At 36.7% G+C, this 13,299-nt stretch overlaps 1 non-coding gene across 1 annotated transcript; it reads right to left on the reverse strand.

The window, feature by feature from the left end:
- Positions 1-5,620: 5,620 nt before the first annotated feature.
- LOC145596397 (small nucleolar RNA R71) lies at positions 5,621-5,726 on the reverse strand. The gene has a single exon (XR_014103236.1). It is a non-coding gene; the product is annotated as a small nucleolar RNA R71 (small nucleolar RNA).
- Between the last annotated feature and the right edge of the window lie 7,573 nt (positions 5,727-13,299).

Genomic DNA, 13,299 nt, shown 5'->3' on the forward strand with positions numbered 1-13,299 from the left:
TTATTAATTGACATATAAAACATGATTTTTAAAAATAAAAAATCAAAAACTGCAACAATAACATATTTGTCCAATTTGCAAATTTAGGAAATTTTTGGTCGTGACTTTGTAATGCACATCTAATTTAGTGGGTTTGAGGTAAAGCTGTGAGGTTAAGGGTAATTTCATGTTTCTCTTATTGATAAACATATCAAGTATTTCAAAGGGGTATTTGTGTCATTTTGTAAATGTAAGTGGGGGTTAATATTGTAAATTGCTCTTTTTTGGCATTCATCAGTTTGTTCTTCTTCCTCCATCCTCTTACCTCCATCAGTGGAATTCCAAGACTTCAATGGAGAAATTTGTTGCTTCAATGGAGAAATCAGTTGCTTCAATGGAGAGATCAAATTTCACTAATATCTTTAATAAGAGGAAGAAAAATCCTACCCTTTGGGGTTAACTATGAGTCTATGACATTATTTACCCATTTTAATTCGACGGCAAAGCTACCGAAAAGATGGATGATGAAGAAGATGGAGGAAGACGAAGAACATGGTGGTGTGCACGAGCAACATGATGATGACGAAGATGATGGTTCGTAGTCTTAATGGAGTACGAAGGCAAAGGAGATGAAGAATGAGGAAAATAAAGTACAACAAAAAACAATAAAATATTGATACAGTTGCCCATATATTACGACCGTGCCATTTTGAGATACAACTTTGTTGTTTTGTTGTAAACTTGTAAGTTGTAACCAATAAGAGAAACTTGTGATTTTAGTGTTTTTTTATACTACCTCCGTTTCACATTATCTGCAACAATTTTCATTTAGGGAAGCTTCACATTATGTGCAACAAAAAAAAAGTTTCCTCTTTTAGTAAATTTTTCTGTGTAAAATTACCACCATACCCTTACTAAATTGCACTTAACTTTAATAAACAACATATTAACTCTTTAACCCAAATTAATTTACCCATAATTAAAACCCTAACCCACATTCTCTCTCCTCCCTCACAACCATATCCACCACCACCACCACCATCACCATTTTTTCTCTCTCCTCCCTGTAAACCACCACCAGCACCAACCTTTATCTCTCTTCACTCTCTTCTCGCACAACCAACGCACCACCACCACCACCACCCAGATCCACCACACCACCGACCATTCCACCGCACCACCACCACACCATCTCTTCTCTCTGTTCTCTCTCTTCTATCTTCTCTCTTATCCACTGCACCACCGAATATTTCACCTTGCAAGTTCGCCGCCGCCACCTCTTTTACCCTTATCAAAGTCGTCGTCGCCGCCGCCTCTTTTCCCCTATTCAAAATTCGCCCCTTTTCAAAATCGAAATTGGATGGTGGTAAGTTGTGGTTTTAGATCTAAATTAGTAGTGGTCGGGTTAGTTGGTTTGGTGGGTTCATTGGCTGGTCGGGTTGGTTGGGTGGGTTTGTTGGGTTGTGGTGCGAGTTGATTGGTGGTTCGTCAGGTTGGTTGGGTGGTTTTGTTGGGTTGTGGTGCGACCGTGCGAGTTGATTGGTGGCTGGTTGGGTTGGTTGGGTGGATTTTGGGTGGTGGTGCGAGTTGATAGGTGGTGGTGCGATTGGTTAGGTGGGTTTTGGGTGGTGGTGTGAGCTAATTGGTGGTGGTGCGATTTGGTCAGGTGGGTTTTGGGTGGTGGTGTGGTGTGGTTTCAGTTTTTAGTGGTGGTGAGAGGGTGGGTGCTAGTGGTGTTTACTTTTTCTCTCATCCAATTAATCACATGTTTTTATTTTACTAATCTTTGCTTAAGAAATTTTGTCTTGGGGAATGTGAAAGGGAGTTTGTTGCAGATTATGTGAAACGGAGGTAGTATTTGGAATTTGTGAATCTATGGATTAATTTTGTGGAGGAATTTTAAAAGGGAAAAATGGAAACAAAACAATCCCACCTTTGACCTCCCATCTTCTCAAAATGAGCCTTTTACCGGTTTGTGAAATTGGTAACTTATTTTAGAAGGTGACTTGCCACATGTCACCTTCTGATTGATACAATTTTAATTTTTGCAATTAATAAAAAACAAAAACAATAAAACAAAAAAAAAAATCGAAAAAACCCCACCCAGCCTGACCTCGTCGGACCCCACGCAACCACCAACCTAGTCGCCGCCAGCCTAGCCACCAGCCTCGTCGAACACCTAAGCAACCACCACCCTAGTCACCGCCCCAGTCCCTACCATCTAAACAACCATCCCCTCTCCCCGAAACCCTCACGCAACCACCAATTCCACCCCAAAAATCACCGCCCTGCCGCTTATTCCCCCTCCCCCTGCGCCGCTAATTCCCCTCCCTACAATGTAATTGCTGGGGTTCGTGGTGAGTTTTGTGGGTTGGGTGGGTTGCTTAGGTGTTCGTGGCTGCGGTTGGGGTGGTTGCGGATGGGGTGGCTGGGGTGGGTGAGTTGGCTGGGGTTCGTACATGGTGGGTTTCGTGTTCGTGGTGGCTGGGTTTGGTGGGGTTCGTGCGTTGGCTGGGGTTCGTGGTGGCAAGGGTTCGTGGTGGATGGGGTTTGCGTGGATTGACTGGGGTTGGTGGGTTGGTGGGTTTTGTGGTGGCTGCGGGCTCGTGTTGGCTAGGTTTCGTGGGTTGGCCGGGGTTCATGGGATGGCTCGGGTTAGGTGGTGTTGTTGTGGTTAAGGGTGGTGGTGGTTATGGTGGAAAGCTAAGGGGGGAGATGAGAGATTGAAAAAAAAAAAGTTAACATATTAAACAAGTTGTGGGTTGAAAGGCTCATTTTGAGAAGATGGGGGTCAAAGGTGGGATTGTTTTGGGGATTCGAAAAGGTAGGATTGTTTTGAGTAAAAGTGACAAAGGTGGGATTATTAGTCTCCATTTTTTCCTTTTAAAGGGAGGAAAGTTAGGCATTTGTAAATGCATAACATTGATTAAAAATATTTTTAAAACACATGATAGAGAAAAAAGAGGAGAGAGATAGGAAGAGAGAGGTCTGTAGGTGGACCCCACCTAGTTTTTGGTTGGATTGTATCACGTGATAGGGGATCACATGTTGGTTGTTCCACTAAAAGTTTATATGGTACCATGCATTGAATCCTCAGTGGTACTATTTATGCATAAATTTTGTACAACTGAATGCATATATAATACCATTATGTGCATATATAGTGGTACCATTTGATCATCCAATGATTCCAGAATATGCATTCATTTGTACACATGTATAATTACATGGATACCCCTTGTTATGCATTTGTAAATGCCTAACTTTCTTCCATTTCTAGTTCCTCAATTTTGTGTGTTTAAGGTGAAAACAAAGGTCTTGATAAAGGTGGGGGTGGTGGCAGTGGTGAGCGGTGACAATGGTGGTTGTAAAAAAATACTAATTTAGAAAATAATCTAGGATTAAGCCCATTTTATGTCAAAAGAAATATATTTGGAAGTATCCTTAGAAAAATGAGAGACTATAACTAATCTAAGCTAGTTACTCGATAATTCTAGAGCATGCATAGGAAAGCTATAATGTAAGTCAGTGAATGATAAAGTGGTTTATTTGACCACTTATTGTGTTAATTTAAACCTGGTTTTGCATTCATTTCCCCTCTTTCTTGAATGAAAATGTTTTATCTCGGCCTTGCTCCCTCTTGGTTTGTGTCTGTCCATGTTTTGCAGGTTTATTGACTCAATTTGGCAAACATTCTTTTGTTCAAGGCAAGGAATTAGAGAAAGGAGAGGCCGCTCCTAGTGGAGGGGGCGTGCACCTCTCCAGGAGCGAGCGCTCCTCATCTTCAACAACTTTCTGCCCAAATTAAGACCTCTGGGGAGTGAGCGTGCACCCTGTGAGGAGTGAGCGCTCCTCCTCAACATTTCAAATCTACCTATTCTCTAAAGCCAACTAGAGAGGGGGTGCAACAAGCTGGAGAGGGCACTCCTGGCAGAGTAGCGAGCGCTCCTCATTATGGAGCAGGCGCTCCTCGCTGGGAATCCATTTTATTTTGACGGATTTCCCTATGTGTTTCGGGGAGTATAAATACTTCCCCTTTAGTTCATTTGTAACTTAGACAGAAACAACCTGGTTTTTAGGAACTCCTCTTAGTTTGAAACGTTAATCTTAGCTAATTTAGTTTAGTTTTAATCAAATTAATCATTATAATAGTTGGTTTCAAGATTCATTCTCAAGATTTGGCATTTTGTATTCAACATTTTCAAGCTTCAATAAGTAACTTCCTTCATCTTTTCTCCAATTAAGTTCTTATTTATTTGTTCTTTCATGTTACTTGAATCTCTTTAGTTCTTGATAATTTGTTATTGGATGATAGTTATTTCAATTGTTAACCACTTTTCCCCAATTATTGAAGTAGTTGAAAACCCTAATACTTGTTTGCATGTTGATAAACATGAGTTGTGAGTAGTCTTCTTGCTAGGGGTTGGGTGAAGCTCAACCTTTTGGTTAATTATGCAAATGTGGGAGAAGTATTGATATTTGTATTGCAATTAAATTGATTATATGAGATTTCTTATTAGTTCTTCATGATAGGATTAGCTACCCTTGACTTAGGAGCTTGATATCATGATATGCTTAGTTTGACATGGAAATGTAAATTGAGTATGTCATTACTTATTGCAATTTGATTATGTATTTTCTATTGGTAAACTAATGAAGAATCTAAGTTTGGTAGTATGAGTTGTTTTCTAATTGCATGAGGTTGATTTTGCATATAGTCTTTGCTATGCCTTGTCTAATTTCCTCCCTGTTTGCCTAATTGCCTTCGTTGAGTGGATCCCATTCCCTAGTGTCTTTTATCCATTGATTTAGAACCATAGTTTGTTTGTCTACTTGACAAATCTCAATTTACTATAGACTTTGAATTAGCTTAAGTGTTAAGATCTTTAGCAGCCATATCTTGTTCCTTGTGGACCGAGCTTTTACTTGTCATTATTCTTGGTTTGTTGGATGTTTGTTTATAAGTGAGTTTGATGGAGTGTGGAATGTGCGACCTTTCCAATGCCCATCAAAATAGCGCCATTGCCGGGGAACGGTGTTGTTGATTGCTAATAAATTTCTTGAGTCTAGCTCACCATAAACAACAAAAATTCAAAAAGAGTGTTTCTTTTTGGCTACACTTGTAGCCTTGTTACTAATTGCATTTGTTGAGAGTGTATGCGCAGAACTCATAACAGGATCTTGGTGCCTTACAATCTCGAGATTGAGCAAACTTATAGAAGGAGAAGAAGAGCCAGTTCTAGGCCGTTAATTACTTCCCCAACTAGAGAGACCAATTTCGAGGAGGATCGAGATCGAATGGGTGACGCGAATCCACCATCTCAAAGACCTTTGAAGGAGTTGGGAACTCCGGGAGCTTATAGAGCTTTAAGTGGCATTGCTCCACCTGTTACTCAAGCCAGTGACTTCAATTTTCAGCCCGCGATGATAAATTTGATTGAAAGGAGGCAATATAGTGGAGCAAAACATGAGAGCCCTCTCAAAAATTTGTGAGACTAAAGCTATTTCCTTTCTCTTTGATAGGAAGGGCTCTTAAATGGCTTGAGAAGGAGGTGATTCCTAACTCCTTAAGAACTTGGGACGAGAACACCATGGCTTTCTTAGGGAGATTCTATTCTCTACTCTCAAAAGAAGACGACCGAGGCAAGGGCTTTGATCCAAGGTTTTCGTCAAAAGGCTAGTGAAACCATATACAAAGCATGTGAACGATATAAAGAATATCAAAGGGAGTGTCCTCATCATGGCATTCCGACATACCAAGTGCTTCAAATTTTCTATGGGGGCTTGAGCCCACAAGGAAAGACTAGCTTAGATGCGGGAGCGGGTGGCTCGATTATGAACAAAACAGAGGAGCAAATTATAGAGATAATTGAGAATGTGGTGAGACTCCATATGGATTGGCAAGAAGGAGAGAGGGAGTCTCTAAGCAAAGGAGGAAATGCGGTTTACTCTGTCAATCACATCAACGCCATCAATAATTTGACTGTCTCAAATCGCCAACCTTGGCAAAGAGATGACATCCATTAAGGCGAAACTTGAGACTTCCACTTCACAACAAGAGAATCTCTCCCAATCTAAGGGGAGAGGTATGAATTCTAACTCTTCTCCTTCTACATCTAATAGCATGCCACATGGGTGTTTGTTTTGTGAAAATTGTAGGTCATATGACCATGATACCTCTTCTTGTAATTATGATTCCCAACCCCAACCCCAACCCCAATATGAAGATGATGATGATAAGAAAATGAAGAAGTCAATGCCTTAAAATTAATATAATATGATGATTGAATTAATAACAGGATAGTAATACATGAAATTAGTAGTAGTATTATTAGTAATACTAAGAATAGTGAACGCAACACATAAAAATTTCTCAAAAAAAAAAAAAAAATTATTCGGAGTTCAAAAGTGGTAATATAAAATGATTTGTGATTTTAAAACTGTGCGAATTAGAGAATCAATATTTAATACTCTCGACTATGACGTATGAGTCCCTATGAATCTCCGATGACATGACATCTCAAACTGAATTATTGTTATATACGTTAACTGTAACAAAATTTTATTTTATTTTATTTTAAAAGATAAACTTATTACTGTCACTAAACTAGATGATTATACGATTGGAATATGATAAAAATGCGGATATGATTGTGGATTAGAGAATCAATATTTAATACTCTCGACTATGGCTTATGAGTACGTATGAATCTTCGATGACTTGACATCTCAAACGGAATAATTGTTATATACGTTAACTGTAACAACATTTTTTTTATTTTAGTTTTAAAAGATAAACTTATTACTATCATTAGACTAGATGATTATGCGATTGGAATATGATAAAAAATACGGATATGATTTTCTCCCTATAAAAGGAAGAATTCTATTACCTGAATCACCATTTACCTCTTATCCACCCCCAAAACACACTCATTTCTGTTTCTTCTTCGGTTTACATGGCTCCCGGCAACCAAAACCGTTCAACTCCCTCTCCGTTCGAGGAGTACGTATTTTCGAATGCTAAATTTATACTATCTCCGATCCAAGTTAGTTGCAACTTTGAAATATTTTATAGGAAAATTTGATTCTAATAATCCAACCTTTTACCGGTCTTATTCTATTAATCCAACCTTTCAATTATAGCTGATTAATCCCACCTTTACACCCCATTCTATTTTATCAGGCCCAACAAGTCATCCACCTTCTATAATAGGTTGCCAGTCCACATGTCGTGCTATGATTGGTCTAAAATAATTTTTAAAATTTTTTTTTTTATCACATTCATTTCCTCTTTCCTGTTTTCTCTCTCATTCCTTTCCCTCAACCTTACCCTCTTCCCTGCCCCTCAACTCCATGAAAGCCAACATACTCTCAACCACCCAAACCACCACTACAGCCCGTCCAAACCACAGCAGCCACTTTGCTACCTTTCGGATTTCAAGGGTTTCGGTGGGTGGGGTTTCGGGTTTCAAGGGAAGGAGCTATGGAATTTTATTTCTAGTGCTGCTAGACAGAGAAACACTCCTAGCGCTCTTGTCCAGAGCGAAGAGAAGGCGAAAAAGCGTTTCCATCGAGAATTGAATGGAGTTTTCCCGTATTTCCACCAGAGAATCTAAGATTTCAATCGGTGGGATTTCGGGTTTCAGTGGGTCTTGAGTGTTGGCCGGAAAGAAAAGGGAAGGGGGACTAGTAGGCCGGAAAAGGGAGGTTAGGGGGAAGGGGAGAGAGTGGCCGGAATATTTGTTGGGTTTTCGAAGGAAGGGTTGGCCGGAACAGCAGATCAAGAGGGGAATTTGGCCAGAAAAGGAAGTTAAGGGGGCGGAAAAGGAACTGGCCGGAATTGGTTGGGTTGCTGGGTAATTTAGGCTGCCGGAATCCATGGGCGACTTGAGGGAAGGTGGGTCATTGGTGGTTGCTGAATTTTATTTTTAATTTTTTAAAATTCTTTTTGTTTTGTTAAAAATTGAAAAAAAAAAAAAATATTACCTAAAGAACAGGTAACTGGTCAGGTTGGCCTAATAGAATAAGATGACCCCTAAAGGTGGGATTAATCAAGAATAATCAAAAGGTGGGATTAATAGAATAAGACCGGTGAAAGGTTGGATTATTAGAATCAAATTTTCCTATTTTATATCTCACAAATAATACCCCAAAGTTGCAACTAACTTGGAACGGAGGTAGTAATTAGCTTTGAATATGGCGTTAATGATTCGTAATCATGAACAAATGACGACTTGAAGTTCCCGGCACGGAGCGTACAATGTTCGAGTTGTGCTTTAGATTAACATTGTGTTTTATTCATTCGTAAATTAGAAGTACAAATTGTAAGAATTTTGTGTACTCCAAAAATTGTAAACATCACTTGTATTCGTCTTTTATGTCTAATTATTGCGGTTGTTGTTAGCATAGTTAAATGAATAATTATAATAGTAAAAAATTATACAATTTTTATTAGTTGATTGAAAGTAAACAAAAAGCTTGGAAAATAGGGGATCAAAATTTAGTGTCTACATAATGCCCCTCATTGACCGAGTTTGGAACAAACAATGATCAATGATTGAAAAAGACGCGTAAATTCTGATCCTTAAATTGAATATTTACAACTAGAGTAAAATAAAAAAATGCTAATAATTATTAAGTATTTTCTTAAATATGGCTCGAGAATACTCGTGGCCGAATAACGGGTCTCAAATACCATGTATTGATTGCGATTAAAATTTAGAGATCCTGATAAATGATCTAATAAATTTTAAAATCCAACTTATAAGATTTTGATTTTAACAAAATCATTAATTAATTGCGATTAAAAACTGGCTTAAAATTTTTGATCAATTAACTAATGATCAACCCTGATTGAAAAACCAGATTCGATTACTCTCGATTGAGGTTGAAAAAATGGCTTAAAAGTTTTTGATCGATTAATTAATGATTGGTCATAGTTGAAAAACCAGCTTCAGGAATCTTGATTGCAGTTGAAAGACCAGCTAAAAAAATCTGGTCCGTTAACTAATGATTAGTCATGGTTGAAAAACCAGCTTTGGAGATTTCTATTAAAAACTTAATCATCCACTAATTACGATAGAAAAAGCGGCTTAAAATTTTTCAGCTAACATGAAGATAAACAATTTAAGACATACTTCTTTAACAAAGTGCAACCGTAAAATTGGCTAAAAGGACATTATAAGGATAAATTTTGTTCATTTTGACTATCCTATTTTTGTAAAAATAAGAGCAGTCTCATGGATGCTTTAATTATGAGAACATGGAGTAATAAAGAGGCTACTGATTGTTGCCATATCAAAATGCATGAAAGAAAAATTTTACATGGGAAAAGACAAAAAAAAATTTGCATGTTATTGTGGGACCGGATTCATGAAAGCTCATTGGTGTCTCAATGTATGATGGGGGTTTCCTTTGCTTATATAAGACGTGAGTTTGATGATCACAAATATCCACTCTTATTCTTCTTTTATCATAGGAATACTTAGTATTTTTCTTGTTTTTCTTTCCTCCTCTTCCTTAAATTTTTTATTTTTTTTTTCAAATTTATGGAACGAAAGGGAAAGAACCAAACGACTTGAATGAAATTAATAAAGTAGATAACAAAAACACTCTTTCCATGGGGATGGAGGTCGCTTTAAGAGAAAAGCTATGCAAAAATCATTTTTGATTCCCTTCTTCCTCTTCTCAACCTTCCACTTTGCTATGACCTTATTTATGAATCCACTTCAGCTTCCATGGATCCCGGCAACCAAAATTGTCCAGCTCCCTCTCTATTCGAGGAGCATTTTTGAGTTCTAAATTTATATTTAGCTTTGATCATGGCGTTAGTGGTGCTACTAATGGTGTTAATGATTTTCATAATCATGAACAAATGACGACTTAGCTTGAAGTTTCCGGCCTACAGTGTACAAGGTTCGAATTGTGCTTCATCGTGTTTTATTCAGAAATTAGAAGTACAAATTGTAAGAATATTGTGTACTCCGAAATTATAAATAAACATTACTTGTATTCGTCTCTTTTGTCTAATTATTGCGATTGTTGTTAGCATAATTAAATTTGTTATTATAATAATTAAAAAATTATACAAAATTTATTACTTCATTGAAAGTAAAAAAAGAAAAAAAAAAAGCATGGAAAATAGGGAATCAAAATTTAGTGTCTACAGATGGTAGCAATCCACCAACACTAGATAATGAGTGCAAGAGTAGTCGAGGTTCAGTGCAGGCTAGTGCTATATCGGCCAACGGTCTTAGTTTGTGTTTGACTGGTCAGTTGTTTACAAGTGAATAATGGAATACTATTACAAATTTTGTGGGTCATACTACAATTTTCGAAATTTTTCTTGAATAATAAGTTTGATGATACTTCTTGAATTATTGACACAGGAGCCACGCATGATGTTACAGGAGAAAAATCTTGGGTTAGCATTTTTACACATAGAGCTTTGGATGTCTAGTAGGGTTACCAAACAATGAAATAGTGTTGACTTCTCTTATTGATTATATTCATTTGTTAGACAAAATTACTCTAACTAGGGTTCTTTATGTTCCTAATTAGAGTTGTAATTTATTTTCTGTTTCACAGCTTGACGATAATTTAATTGTATTGTCCAATTTAACTCTTATATGTGTGCTATATAGGATCAAACAAATGAGTTGATTGGAACGGGAGCTATGAGGGACGGTTTGTACTATTTTAACAAATCGGATTCAGTGCATCATGTGGGTGCTATTGACGCAATGTCTAATTTGGAGCTATGGCATCGTCATTTTGGTCATCCTTTCGAGAAAGTAGTTATGTTGCTTCCTACTGTTAATAGCAAAGATAGTCTTGATCATTGGCGGATATAAGTACACTTAAAGGGGGTCAATTGACCCCACTTGGGTCAATAAAATTATGTAAAAAGTGTTTATTTTTAGGGAAAAAAATAAATAGGTATATTGAACCCACTAGTCTCACTCACTATCGTACAAAACTATTATAAAATTACCTTTATCAAATATATTTCCAAATCCCATCCACTTTCAAAAAACCTGGATAAAATATAAAAAATATTTTTCTCACTTTCCCATGACCTCTAATTCTCATACATCCAATCAATAAATAAAAAATCTGACAAATATGTTAATTTATTATTTTATCTCAACTTACAAACCCATTTTTCAGTTAATCCTCCTAGGCTCCAATTAGCAGACTTTGTGAATCAAGAGCACCAAAGCAGCAGCCTACGAGGCTACGAGTAACAATTATTGATTTTTTTTATTATCATTAAGTAAAAGTAGTACTGTAATTCAATAATTGATTTTGCAAATACCAATTCTTGTAAAACACCGTCAATTTTTTTCTTCCCTTGTTCTTTTTAATGTCGTATTGTTGTGAATTGATTTTAATTGAATAGGGTAATTTTACCTTTTACTTCTAATTGTAGATTTCAAAAGTATATGAGTTAACAATACGAATTTGAGGTAAGTTTTGTCAATTAACTTATAATAATTTAATAATTCTTTGTCATTTGTTGTTATAGACTTTGAGAAATTGATTGTTGCCATAGTAAGCAATTTTTCAATTGTTTGCTTGTAAATTTGTAACCTTTACTTTACATAAAAAGGTGTACTTACATAGGGAAAGATTATTTTATTAGAAAATCCATGAATTTCATAGTGAGAAACGTTTATTGTTAATCAAATGACAACATTGTAAATAAATCGCATTGATTGTTGCACTTTAACGTTAAGTTTTTTAGTATTTTGCTTTGTTGTCCACTTGATAATTGACTGTAGCTCAAAACTTAACTTTACCTAAGTTAGCTCAGTCAATTACCATGAAGCAACTTTGTTAACCGAATCTGACCCAATTGACACCGAAAGGAGAACATTTTAAAGAGAGAAGATCAATGAAATTTGTCCATCGGAGTGCTAGTCGGGATCGTAGTTTGCATTTGTTGTTCGCGTGCAAGCTTTTATCGTAAAATTACATGCAATTGTCACCTTATTTCTCTGTTTTCTAAGTTTTTTCATTTAATTCAATGGTGAAGTTGTCGAAAAATGGTGGTGGTGGAGTCGGTTTCGGTGTTGGCGAAGAATTCATTGAAGCGACTGAAGGTGACGAAGAAGATAATGGTGGCTAAGGAAGGAGATGAAGAAGGTGTCTAAGGAAGAAGGTGAAGTTGGATGAGGAAGAAAATGAAGTTATTGTCCAAAGGGGTAACATCATTTAATACAACTTTCATAAGGTTAACTCAGGTAGATACCAAATTACAACAATATCCTTCAATATTATTTGAGATTATATGTTTACCCCTGGTTTATCAAGGTTACTAAATTCATCCCCTATATATTTCCGCTGTTTTAAATTAGTCGACATATTTTAACTTTGAGTTAAGCACGATTGTGGGTACTAAACTTTCAAAAAATTGCAAATAAGGTACTCATGTTCCAGTTGTTGTATTTTGAGTACATAACTTAGGTGTAGTACTTACCGGAGGGAATATTCTGATCAAGTGACTTCCTTTTACCGGTTTTAACTGGTTTTACATATTTAAAAAAAAAATCAAATTAAATTTCTAATATCTAGGCAATGATGACAGCGCATTGGTTACTGAGCAAAGAATTTGTTTTTCCCCCAATGCTTCCGCTCCATCATCATCAGTTTGTGGCGGGAAATCGGGTTCATGAAGCTTATTGGGTAAGCTTTCCCAAAATTACCCCTTCATGTGTTCTAATTTCAGAAAACCCTTTGAGTTCCCACTTCCCTATATAAAGCAACTAAAGGGGGGACCTTTCACCTATACTTACACCATTAGCACCCAAAATAAAAGTAGCTTTCAGATTCTTCATGTCTTGGCCCGCCATTAATCTAGTTGAGGAAAGGCTCCGCAAACGTGCAAGTTTAACATCAGAAGAAGGTATATTCCTTTTGTTTGTCTCTTGTCCATGAATGTTGTGTTTGTTTTTTGTTCAAAAAGTGGTTTTTTGTGTTGATATAGAGTACAAAACTAATTTTGTTGTTGTTAAAGCTTTCTACTTTTTTTTTAACATAACTAGAAGATATATATTAATTAAAAGACTTTAGCCTTAATATTTACCAAGAGAATCCCATATTTACAATGATAAACATAGCAGTAGCAAAAAAAGCCTAACCACAAGACCATAGATACAACTGTAAATAAGCTCCCCCAAGGAGCAAACTGTACATCAAAACTATCCCCAAAAGCAATCTGCTTCCCAAAAGCAGAGCTATCATACCATAACAACCAAGTAACTATCCCAAAATATACATCCATCCATAGAGAAGAGAATGATAAGAAACCAAACA

The sequence above is a fragment of the Chenopodium album genome, chromosome 19 (genome assembly GCF_948465745.1).
Source record: "Chenopodium album chromosome 19, dcCheAlbu1.1, whole genome shotgun sequence".
Classification (NCBI taxonomy): Eukaryota; Viridiplantae; Streptophyta; class Magnoliopsida; order Caryophyllales; family Amaranthaceae; genus Chenopodium; species Chenopodium album.